The sequence below is a fragment of the Camelus bactrianus genome, chromosome 9 (genome assembly GCF_048773025.1).
Source record: "Camelus bactrianus isolate YW-2024 breed Bactrian camel chromosome 9, ASM4877302v1, whole genome shotgun sequence".
Lineage (NCBI taxonomy): Eukaryota > Metazoa > Chordata > Mammalia > Artiodactyla > Camelidae > Camelus > Camelus bactrianus.
The window spans coordinates 4,314,005-4,324,141 of NC_133547.1; the positions used below are offsets into that span (position 1 = coordinate 4,314,005).

Below are 10,137 nucleotides of genomic sequence, written 5' to 3' on the forward strand. Positions count from 1 at the left end.
TCTCAGCATTAAGCTGCATCTTTCCAACTTTCAAACTGAGTTCTCAAGACTCATGTTGCCTGAGGAAGAAGCCCAGGAGAGGAGGAAGAGGAGAGAAAAGAGGTCAGGAATGGCTCTGTCTCAGGTAAAGCCATATTCTCAGTTGATTGTTTCAACTGTGCTTCCTGAAATGCCCTTCTTTGGATTTGCTAATCTGTCTGACTCTGAAGTATCCAGCCTGACACCTGTTCATTCAGTCACCCGGTACCTTCCTTCTTTCAGGGCCTGTCTTCTCCACTTACATTCCATCTCCTCACAAGAGTTGGATTTCACAGTGATGGTCAGAGTCCCTTCAGACAAGTTCTCAGAAGATGAAACAGATTTGCAACAGCATCAAAGTTGTGCCATATTGTCAGTAAATGACAAAAAGTCTTAAAAATGCTTATTATTGAAGACCTAATGAAAGGTCAATATAATGAGACTAACAAACAGATCTGCTTATTTCTGTGATGTATATTTTAACAGTATGATAGATAACATTATTTTAAGACATCTTAGAATTTGAAGAATTTCATACAATTTTGAAATACATTAACATACATCTAGACAAATATAAGGTTCAAATATTTGGTTTGTTTGTTTAATTTGCCAAAGCTCCATTTTAATTTAACCTGATTGTTTCCACATTTTACCTGGTGAGAGAGGAATCTCAAAATATCCCAGGGGACATTGAGAAGCGCCTAGTTATTTCAGTGTCAAAAAGTCTTCCCTCAGATACTGATTTTGAGCAGGTGTGTCACTAATATTTGTCAAAAGGTTTTGTACATTTGCGCATACCGGATGACAGATCATTATGAAATGATACTTAATTATCTATTTGTTCAAAGCAACACTGAAAGATTTCAATGACAAATAGAAAAGGTTATCGAGTTGTAAGGAATAGTGGCCTCTTCTATATTCAGAAGTTTTAGGCTTTTTTTTTTTAGTAATCACAGACCTATTTAAGACAATATGAAGTATAGGAAATAATTCCAGTAAAACACAAATGTTTGTTTTCTAAGCACTTTATATAAAGTTAAGGGAGAACCTTTCACAATCCATTATTAGGAGCAAACCAGTATTCAAATATTTTTTTCTTTAAGAAAACAAATATTTTCCTTTTTTTCAGAGAGAAAACCCAAATTTAAATTTTGCACCAGGGTGTTATCAACATTAAACTCAATTATCTTTAGTTCCTATGTAAAGGAAGCCGAAATTGAATGCATCTATTTTTAGTAATGTTTCGGTATTTTATTTGGAAATCATCTAGATATTTAATAACTACCCATCTTTTAATTTAACTTAGCAAAAGTATAAAGTTTCATGTTGCCAAAGATTTGGGAAAGCAATTTAAAATGTTTACATCTAAACTTTGATCTCACACATATCCATTCAGTTCAGTTGTTGTCGACTTTCCTGTTTAGACTACTTACACAAAATTTTACCACATTATTTTTATTGCTGACACTTTTCTAACTGAGGTAACAAACTTTTTGGCCAAAAAAGCCAACTAGGATAAAAAGTATATGCCTGTATTATTTTCTGTTTTGATAACTCCAAAGATATGTCTATTTTCATTGAACTGACAACCTTAAGCTAGCTTTCCTGTACTAAAATTTAATCCCACATTGCATGAACTTGCAAAGCATTTTAGTTAGATTTCTGTTATATTTCCTTAATTCCTATATGTGCTTGTTTTTTTTTTTAAGCCAGTTAGAGTTCTTTTACAAAGTAATTTTAGCAATGCCATCCCAATTGAGGAAAAAAAAATACCACACACCTTCAATACACATATACATATATAGAGATACACATAAAAATACAGACAGATGCAAACAAAAAACATGTATTTTCCCTAAACTTTTAGCCATGTCTCAGAACTCAAAACTCTGAACTCAAAAGCATATGTAGATCCAACTTCTGTTTGCACAGTGTATGGAATCTTTTAAAACCTTCTTGAAGGTGATTCATCTTTTGGAAACTTCTGCATACGAGTCAAAGAATACATTACATTGTCTACAGACAGGATTGGAATCTTCTTTTTTTAAGGGTGCCCTTTAAGGTGCAGTTATTTAAAACAATGGTTCTCCATTTTGAACAGGATGGATGACTTTCCAAAAGGCTTCAACAAACAAATGGACAGACAGAAACAGCAAGTTTTCTTCTGGGAGTTTTGGAATCTATTTGTCTACTCTCAAAAATATGAGGCAACTGCTAAATTAACTTATAAACGCTAATTTGTGTTTAGCATTTGGATCCTCAGTAGGTCCAGGTTTACAGGGGCAGATTTTTGCAGAGAAGAATGAAAGATGGCATGGCAGGGCCTGTTTAATGAAAAATTCCACTATTCACTAATTTATTTGCTCGGAATTATGAAAGTCCACACTGAAGAGTCTGTTTTGCCAACATGACTAGTTACAAATACTGTGTGATACAGGGTAATCTAGCTAATAAAGTTCACACAGTTTACCTGAGTCACTGCATCTCTTATAAATGTGACATATCGTCTTGTATTCATATGTGTGCTACCCCAGGATATTCTGCTAATTTTACCTTAAAATATTTAAATACACTAATTTCCCTATCTAAACTTCATTACATTTCAATGATTGCTGTGTCTATGGATGAAATGTTTCACATGCAGGGATGTGATAAAACATACTTTGTAGTGGATGTGATCTCAAAGATTGCCATAAAAATTTTGTGGGTCAAAATGCAGTTATTGTATATTTGATAATCTAATTTTACTTTCTTTTAGGTTCCTGTTAAAGAGAATATACCTGCCTACTAAATGCCCTTAAAACTATTGCAATTCAGTTATTCTTCAGATGGAAATAAATCCCAATGTCTTCTGAAGACTTTATTTTACAGGCATTGACATCCACACTTTACAGAACTTTCAGAAATAGAAAACAGAAAAGAGCTAAAATAGAGTATAATTTGGAAATAAAAAGTAAAAGTTTCTAACTGTACTCACATGAAACATATTGTTTGAAAGTACATTATGTTTGTTATACACTTTTGTATAATTTCAGAAACATCTTTTTCTGAAAGATAGTGAAAGGTAATTCTGACAAGTGTGTAATACAGCAAGTATTTTAATGAATAATTCACTTGTCATAAAACAATTTTTTTGCTTTCTCTTTTTATTGCATCTGTATGAGATGATGGATGCTAACTAAACTTATTGTGGTAAAAATAACAAAAAAAAAAGTAAGAAACTTACTGTGATAATTATTTCTATATATGTAAGTTAGAGCACTAACATGTACATGTTAAACTCATACAGTCATATATGTCAAGTACATCTCAAAATCGGGGGGAAAGGGTGGTTTTAAAAGGCAAATAAAATAGATAAAACAACAAGTTAATACTGTAAAGCAGGGAGTTATATTCAATATCTTGTAACTTACGGTGAAAAAGAATATGAAAGCTAATATATGTATGTTCCTATATGATTGAAGTATTGTGCCAGAAATTGACACAACATTGTAAACTGACTATACTTCCATAAATATATATAGAGAACAAAAAAGGCAAATAAAAACACTTTGGCCAAAAGATTAAAAGAACAATGCAATTTATAACAATGTAAAAAATATTCTTTTAAAATCAATAGCCGTTAGTGACTGAAATTATCACATGCCTTAGTCCTTCAGTGTCAGACCCCAAGTTTTCTCCCTGAGTCTCTGGAACTGACAGCGTTGAGCTGGAATCTTGGCTGAATGAGGAATTTTAAGGAAAAACTGTTCTGTACGGTGTCAGTCTTAAATGGAGCATTCTTACCAGAGAGAGTTTTGTATTTCTCATTGTACTTTGTAATATAGAGACAAGTCCGACTCTCATTACCTTAAACTGCTTAAATTAATTCCACTTGCAGGGGAAAAAAAATCGAAAATCCGGGGATCCACCACCGCCCCACAGCGACCACCTGCAGACCGGGATTCCCAACCACTGAATTCCTTGAGCCTCATGAGCTGGACAAGGGTGCCACCTGCTGGCCAAAACTGCTCTTTATTGGAACCGTTTTGAACTTGTTAGGAGGAAAAAAATCTTCGTTTCCGACATAATTAGTCCACACAACGCTAAGCTTTTACCTCAAAATTGTAAAAGACAATAATTTATAAAAAGCACACTCAAGGAACAGGGAAGCACCATCCTCTGCCCCGCCCGCTGCCCCTCCTTCTCGGGCTCCCTCGGCCCCGCCCCCGCCCCCGGAAGTCCCGCCTCTAGCCCCGCTCTTGCAGTTTCTTCCGGAACTAGAAGCAAGGATCGCCGAGGGACGGTCACACGGGCGAATGTAAACTTTCTTGTTTATACTGTAAATCGGCCGCGCAGTCCCCCTTTAGTCCGACTTCAGGCTGTAGGAGTCACTGCGGACCTAAAATCCCCTCGCCCGCCCTTTCCCCACCTAAATCCAGGCGGCGCCGCTCCAGGTCGGGGATCTTTTCTTTCGCGTCTGAAGCCGCCCTGAGGCTGGTCCCTGCCCTTGGCTTTTCTGCCTTCTGCCACGGCCTTTGGTGATATTTTCCCTCATAAAACCCTTTACTCCTTCCGTCCTCCCCATGTAACGTCCTCTTCCGCGAGGTGGACTCGCGCTCTCAGCCTCGCCGTCTCGGCCCCTGGCGGGCGGCGCCGCCGCCCCGCTCCCGTGAGGCCGGGTCCCGGGATTCTGGGGAGCCCGGCCCTCTCCTGGGATCCCATCCGCTCTGTCCCCGCGTCCTCCTCAGGCCGATCCTTATGCTCCGCGGGCCTCCCCTTGGTAGTCAGCCCTTCCCCCATCCCGCGTTGGGGGAGGTGACCGGGGTCAGCCGTATGACCTCCCCAGTATTGTGACGTCCCAAATTCCACCCCGCTGGAAAACGGCCTTTTCCAGTAGTCGGGCATCCTAGTTAGTCGCCATTTTTCTAAACACGTGGGCGAGCAGGACCAGGAAAAGCAGAGAAGGAGCTACGGAGAGAGAAATAGAAAAACAGAGGAGATTTGTACCTTCAGAATGTAGTAGATTTAAACTTTGTTTCAATTATACAGATGAGAGCGGGAATTGAAAACTGTCGATAGGACTTGTGCATTTTTAAATTAATTGTATGAGAAGATAACTTTAATTTTTAAATCATATTCAGTCAAGAGGAAGTAATTTGATTCACTGAATTGTGCATCACCCTCTTCCCTTTTCCTGACATGGGGTTCAGAAGTGGGAGAGGACACTTGAGACAAGAAATGACTGACTCAGTACGAGGTGCCCTTTTAAAAGAACATTAAAAGTTTTTTGGGTTTTTTTGGTAATGGACTTTCTTTTCTTTTTTTCTTTCTTTACATGTATTTCATTTTGTAGTTTGTAATAAGTCTTAGTTTTATTTCTACTCTCCTATAAATAATTATTAAATTTTGGAATAAGTTTTGGTGGTGGTCTATAATCAACTCATGTCATTCTTTTCTAAATGTATAGTGTCAGTTTTTAAAACCTTAGGCAACAGAATTTTTAGGTAAAAAAAATTAACAAAGTATTTCTCTTTAAAACATGTTTCAGAGCATTTTTTGAGGCCTATAACTACTTTGCTTTATCTTACAGATGGGAAAACTTCTTTGGCAACTATTAAATAATTTTAGATTATTTTGATGAGTATTTGATAAGATGTCAATGATCTTTTGTATTTAGTCAAAACCTAGTTTAACCAGTTCGTCTAATATTCAGTTTTTTTTACCTTTTGTTTGATCTTAGTGAGCTGTGAGGTGACATGAACATGTTCCCTCCAGTCCCTCTTGACTGTCTCCACAAATGATGAAGGGTGGGCAGGGTTGAGTTGGAACCTCATTCCAGCGGAGCCCATCTCTTCATGATGAAGTTTACTCAGAGCTTATTTCTAAGCTGACCCCTTTCAGTGTTTTCTGCACAGTGGCTATATCTTTGCGGTTTTTTTTCTTCCAGAAAAGAAGGAGTAAATGTTTGGTACCAGTGTTATCAGACCTTGAAGAGATGTTTCCTTTACTCAGGCTCTTCAGTTGTGGTCCTGGTGTTTTAACTGGGACTGATGAGAAGGGCAGACTGTTCATTGTCCCTTTGAGATCGCATTTCAGAATTCAGTTGCATCTGGTTCTGTTCACTCAACCCAGGACTTTCTCATAAGTGTCTTCCCTCTGGGCCTCAGGGAGCCCACTTGAAACATGGAGATGAGAGATTCAACTAGAAACTCTCAGTCTCAGCAGGAGTGATCCCTGAAACGATTGGCTAAATTGGGTGTGCATCTGTGTGCGGGAATTCTTTTTGGAGAGAGTGTCCATTTGTATTTAGAATTTTCAGTGGGTCCCAGTCCTCCCAGAATGAAAAAAGTAAAACAGAAATGCTAGACTGGAGAGAAGAACATAGGCTCAGACTAAAAGTGACCGTAGTCGGGTGTATTTCTGTGCATTAAGTGTAATTTGAAGAGAGATTCTGTCAGTGTTGGTACTCAGACCTTGATGAGCTTCTGTTTGTCCTGAGGACAAAAGTCCTGGATCCTCACTGTGGCTCCACAGCCCTGTGTCATCCTCCAGGCCCTGCCAGTGTCTCTAGCCTCATCCTGGGAGCTCACCCTGTTCTCAGGGTTCACTCTGCCCTGGTCACTGTCACCTTTTCTCTGTTCCCAAACACTAACACCTTTTCTGTCTCAGATCTTACTTCCTGTTCTTACCTTTTGCCTTCAAGTCACCATAGCTCAGGCCCTTTGTCCTCCCTCAGGTCTAGGCTCACAGAGGTCTCCCCATCCCCTCCTGACAAATCTCTGTCACATTACCCAGGTCTTATTGCCTCTATATCAATCACCTTCATCAGAAGTGCCCTTCCGCATGTGTTACTTGGAGTCTTTCCCACTTTCCTTTCCTTGAAGGGCTCATGGTGTTCCTCTTCCTCCCAGGATGGCCGCGGCACCTCACTCTGGGGATGAGATGAGATGCTGGGACTGTGGGTTGGGCTGAATAATCCTCAGAGGATTATTCAAGGGAGTAGGGTAGGCAGTGAGGACTGTTGCCAATTCGTTGTGGATGTTTCAGCTCTAATTTATCCTTACCCCACGTGGCTACTTAGTTATTCAAAATAGGAGCCCAAAGATGTAGAGAGTCCTAAAAATCCCTACAGAACTGATGCAGTGTCCTGAGGTGTCCCTGTGTTTACTCATGCAGTGTCCTGAGGTGTCCCCATGTGTACTGTGCTGTGTCACTGCTGTGCTGTAGCCCCCAGGTCTTCCAGGCTGTGCACATACAGGGACCTGTTGCCACCTTGATGGAAGCTTTGCCTTCCAGCAGTTCATTTGCTGAGTCAGGGATAGTGATCTCACTGTGCTGAGGGTGGGCAGAAGTCTGGAACCTAAGGAGGGGCGGAGGTCTTCCTCAGAGAGCTAGGGTGTCTTTTACTTACCTGTGAGTGGGCAGAACAGGAGACAGGAAACCTGAGGGCCATCTCTGAGACCTCCTCACTGAACTCAAATGCCTTTGTAACTGGTTTCCATAATGTCCCCAGCTGCTGGTGCATTTTCCCAGCAGGGCTAATTTCCTGACCTTCGTACTGAATGCCCAGTGTCCTTTGGGTGGCAGCTTGTGTGTATTCCTGTTGCTCTGCCTTTGCTGAGAGGTCCTTTCCCTTTTGCCCTGTTTCCCGCACGTGCGTGGAGGAGAGGCGGAGAAATGGGGAAAGTGGAGGGGAGCCTGTGGGGTCTGCAGGAGGGACCTGGCAGCCGGTGTGGGCGGCAGGCCGAGCCCCGTGAGCGGTGTGAGCGCCTGTCCCTTGTGGGCTCCAGGGGCGTGTGGGACTGTGGGCACAGGATGTCTCAGTTCAGGCTGGAGCCCCTGGAATGGGGTTCGTGGGTAGTTACGGGGTTCACTGCATGGGTCGAGGTGCCGAGGGGCCTTAGGTCCAGCTCCCTCGGACTCAGCTCCTGTGACTGGCACTTACATGCCTTGGTTTAGTCAGGTATTTCATGGTCGTACCTCAGGAGGACTGAAGGCAGGGGGTTTAGGCAGAGAGAAACATTTTGCTCCAATGTTGTTAGAAGTGTGGCAGGAGCTGAGCCCACGGGGAGCTCTGGGTGCAGCAGGACGGGTGCCTTGTCCTCGGGGGATGGATCTAGGGGGTTCCCCATAGTGTCCACTCCTCAAGTGACTTGAGTTAGGGCTTTTGGAAGGGCAAGAATCATTCTGCAATTTTTAGAGTAATATAGGGGCAATTTCATTTTTCGCTTAAAAGTTACCTTTGGTATTTTTTAGTGTTTTGGGTTGCAAATGAAGAAGGTTTCAGATGTGCTATGAAAAATCCAGAAGAGAATTTGCAGTGTTTCCTTTGGATATGTTGTGTTCTCACTGCAGCATGTGCTTCGTTGGAAATGTCTTTTTTTATATGTAGTTTTTGGAGATGACAGTGCTTGGTCTGTGGTCACTGGGAATGAAAGTATTGTTCTGCACCTGGTGGGTCCTTGAGTGTCTTCATATATATTTTTTCCCCTCAGGCGTGGTTTGTTAGCGTTTGGAAAGTGTTCTGGTGTTTTACAGCTGGATGAGTAGATGAGTATGCGTTGTATGCAGACTGTGTTGAACTCTGAGATTTTGTAAGTTCATATGAGTCCAGAAGGGAAATTATGAGAACAAGGTTGAAATGTAGAAGTGTTTTTTTTATTAGGGAGATTCTGCTAGGTGTATGTTTGTGGACGCAGCTTGAGTCACCATTAAATTCTTTGATGTAGAGAAAGATGGTTCCAAGAATCAGAGAGCCGGCCACCACTCAGGGATGTGCAGTCCAGAGCCCATCCTTCGGAAGATGTAGTTCCTGTTTTCTTGCTGCCAGTCATTACTGGCTCCCCTGCTGTCCTCTCCCTACCAGTCTCAAACATGCACACACACACACAGTACGAGAACAGGAAACTCTTAGGTTTTGTTGGTGAGAATATGAATGGTATGCCTCTTACCAAAAAAAATACGGAGGTTCCTCGATAAATCAAGCATAGAACAGGCACACGATCTATGAAACCCACCTCTGGCTAAATAGCCAATGGTAACGAAATCATTATAGTGAAGGAGATATTTGCACTCCAGTGAGCATTTCCACATTATTCACAACAGCTGAGATGTAGAAACTAAATGTTTCTTGAAAAATAAGTGGATATAATTTATGTCAGCCATAAATTATGACATTATTATGACATTAAAAGATATTTTATGTGGAATCTAGAAACGTGAAACTCATAGGGATATCAGTAGAAAGGCTGTCATTAGGGTTTGGGTGGTGGGGTAAACGGGGAGATGTTGGTCAAAGGTTACAAACGACCAGCTGTGAAATAAGTAAGTACAGCATGTACACCTAGTACACAGGGTGCTGGCTAGTGAATCACACAGTGTTTCTGAATACTTAGAATTGGCTGAGAGTGCAATACTTAAGTTCTCACCACACAGAGACAAAATGGTATTGTGAGTTGATGGAAGTGTAAATTTATTGTGAAATTTATTACAGTGTATACATCTGTTAAATAATCACATTGTGGGGGGAAGGTATAGCTCAGTGGTAGAGTGTGTGCTTAGCGTGCATGCAGTCCTGGGTTCAACCCCCAGTACCTTCATTAAAAAAAACCCATTGTAGGCCTCATATGTACACCATTGTTATGCATCAGTCGTAGCTCAATAAAACTGGAAAAGGAAAGAAAGTGGGAGGTGAGCTGGGTTTGCCTGTTCTGAGTGGTGCTCAACCCAGGGTTCACATTAGATCGATGGGGCATTTTGCAAATACTCGCTTTGTACCTGCTGGCAGAGATTCCCCTTCATAGAGCTGGTTTCAGGTCCATCCTCTGTAATACTCAACAGACCCCAGGTGATTCCAGTCTGGGTCCCTCACTGAGCATCCTGACTCTGAGTCCTCCCATCCTGAGGGCTGGGATCCGGGCTGAGGGGGAGGGGGCTCTGCTCTGCGTGGGGATGGATCAGGGCCTGGTCTGTGACCTGAAGGGGGCTGTCGGGTCCAGCTGAGGCACCCGCTGCTGTTGTGTAGGGGAGGGGCTCACCAGGAGGGGAGGGTGATCTGAGGACAGTGTGGGGAAACTCCCTTGTTGGTGTGTGTGTGGAGCTTCCTGTCGCGAGTCCCTCCTGGGACAGTGGGCAGCA

The 10,137-nt window shown here is 41.9% G+C and overlaps 1 protein-coding gene across 3 annotated transcripts in view; it reads left to right on the forward strand.

Moving 5' to 3' along the window:
- The window catches only part of LOC105067191 (zinc finger protein 836-like), a 30,434-nt gene extending 20,529 nt beyond the window's left edge, over nucleotides 1-9,905 (forward strand). For all 3 annotated transcript variants that reach the window (XM_074371026.1, XM_074371024.1, XM_074371025.1), the window contains one exon: nucleotides 9,848-9,905. The gene's annotated coding sequence lies outside the window, so the exon portion shown is untranslated. The remainder of the gene's footprint in view (nucleotides 1-9,847) is intronic.
- The last annotated feature ends 232 nt before the right edge of the window (nucleotides 9,906-10,137 follow it).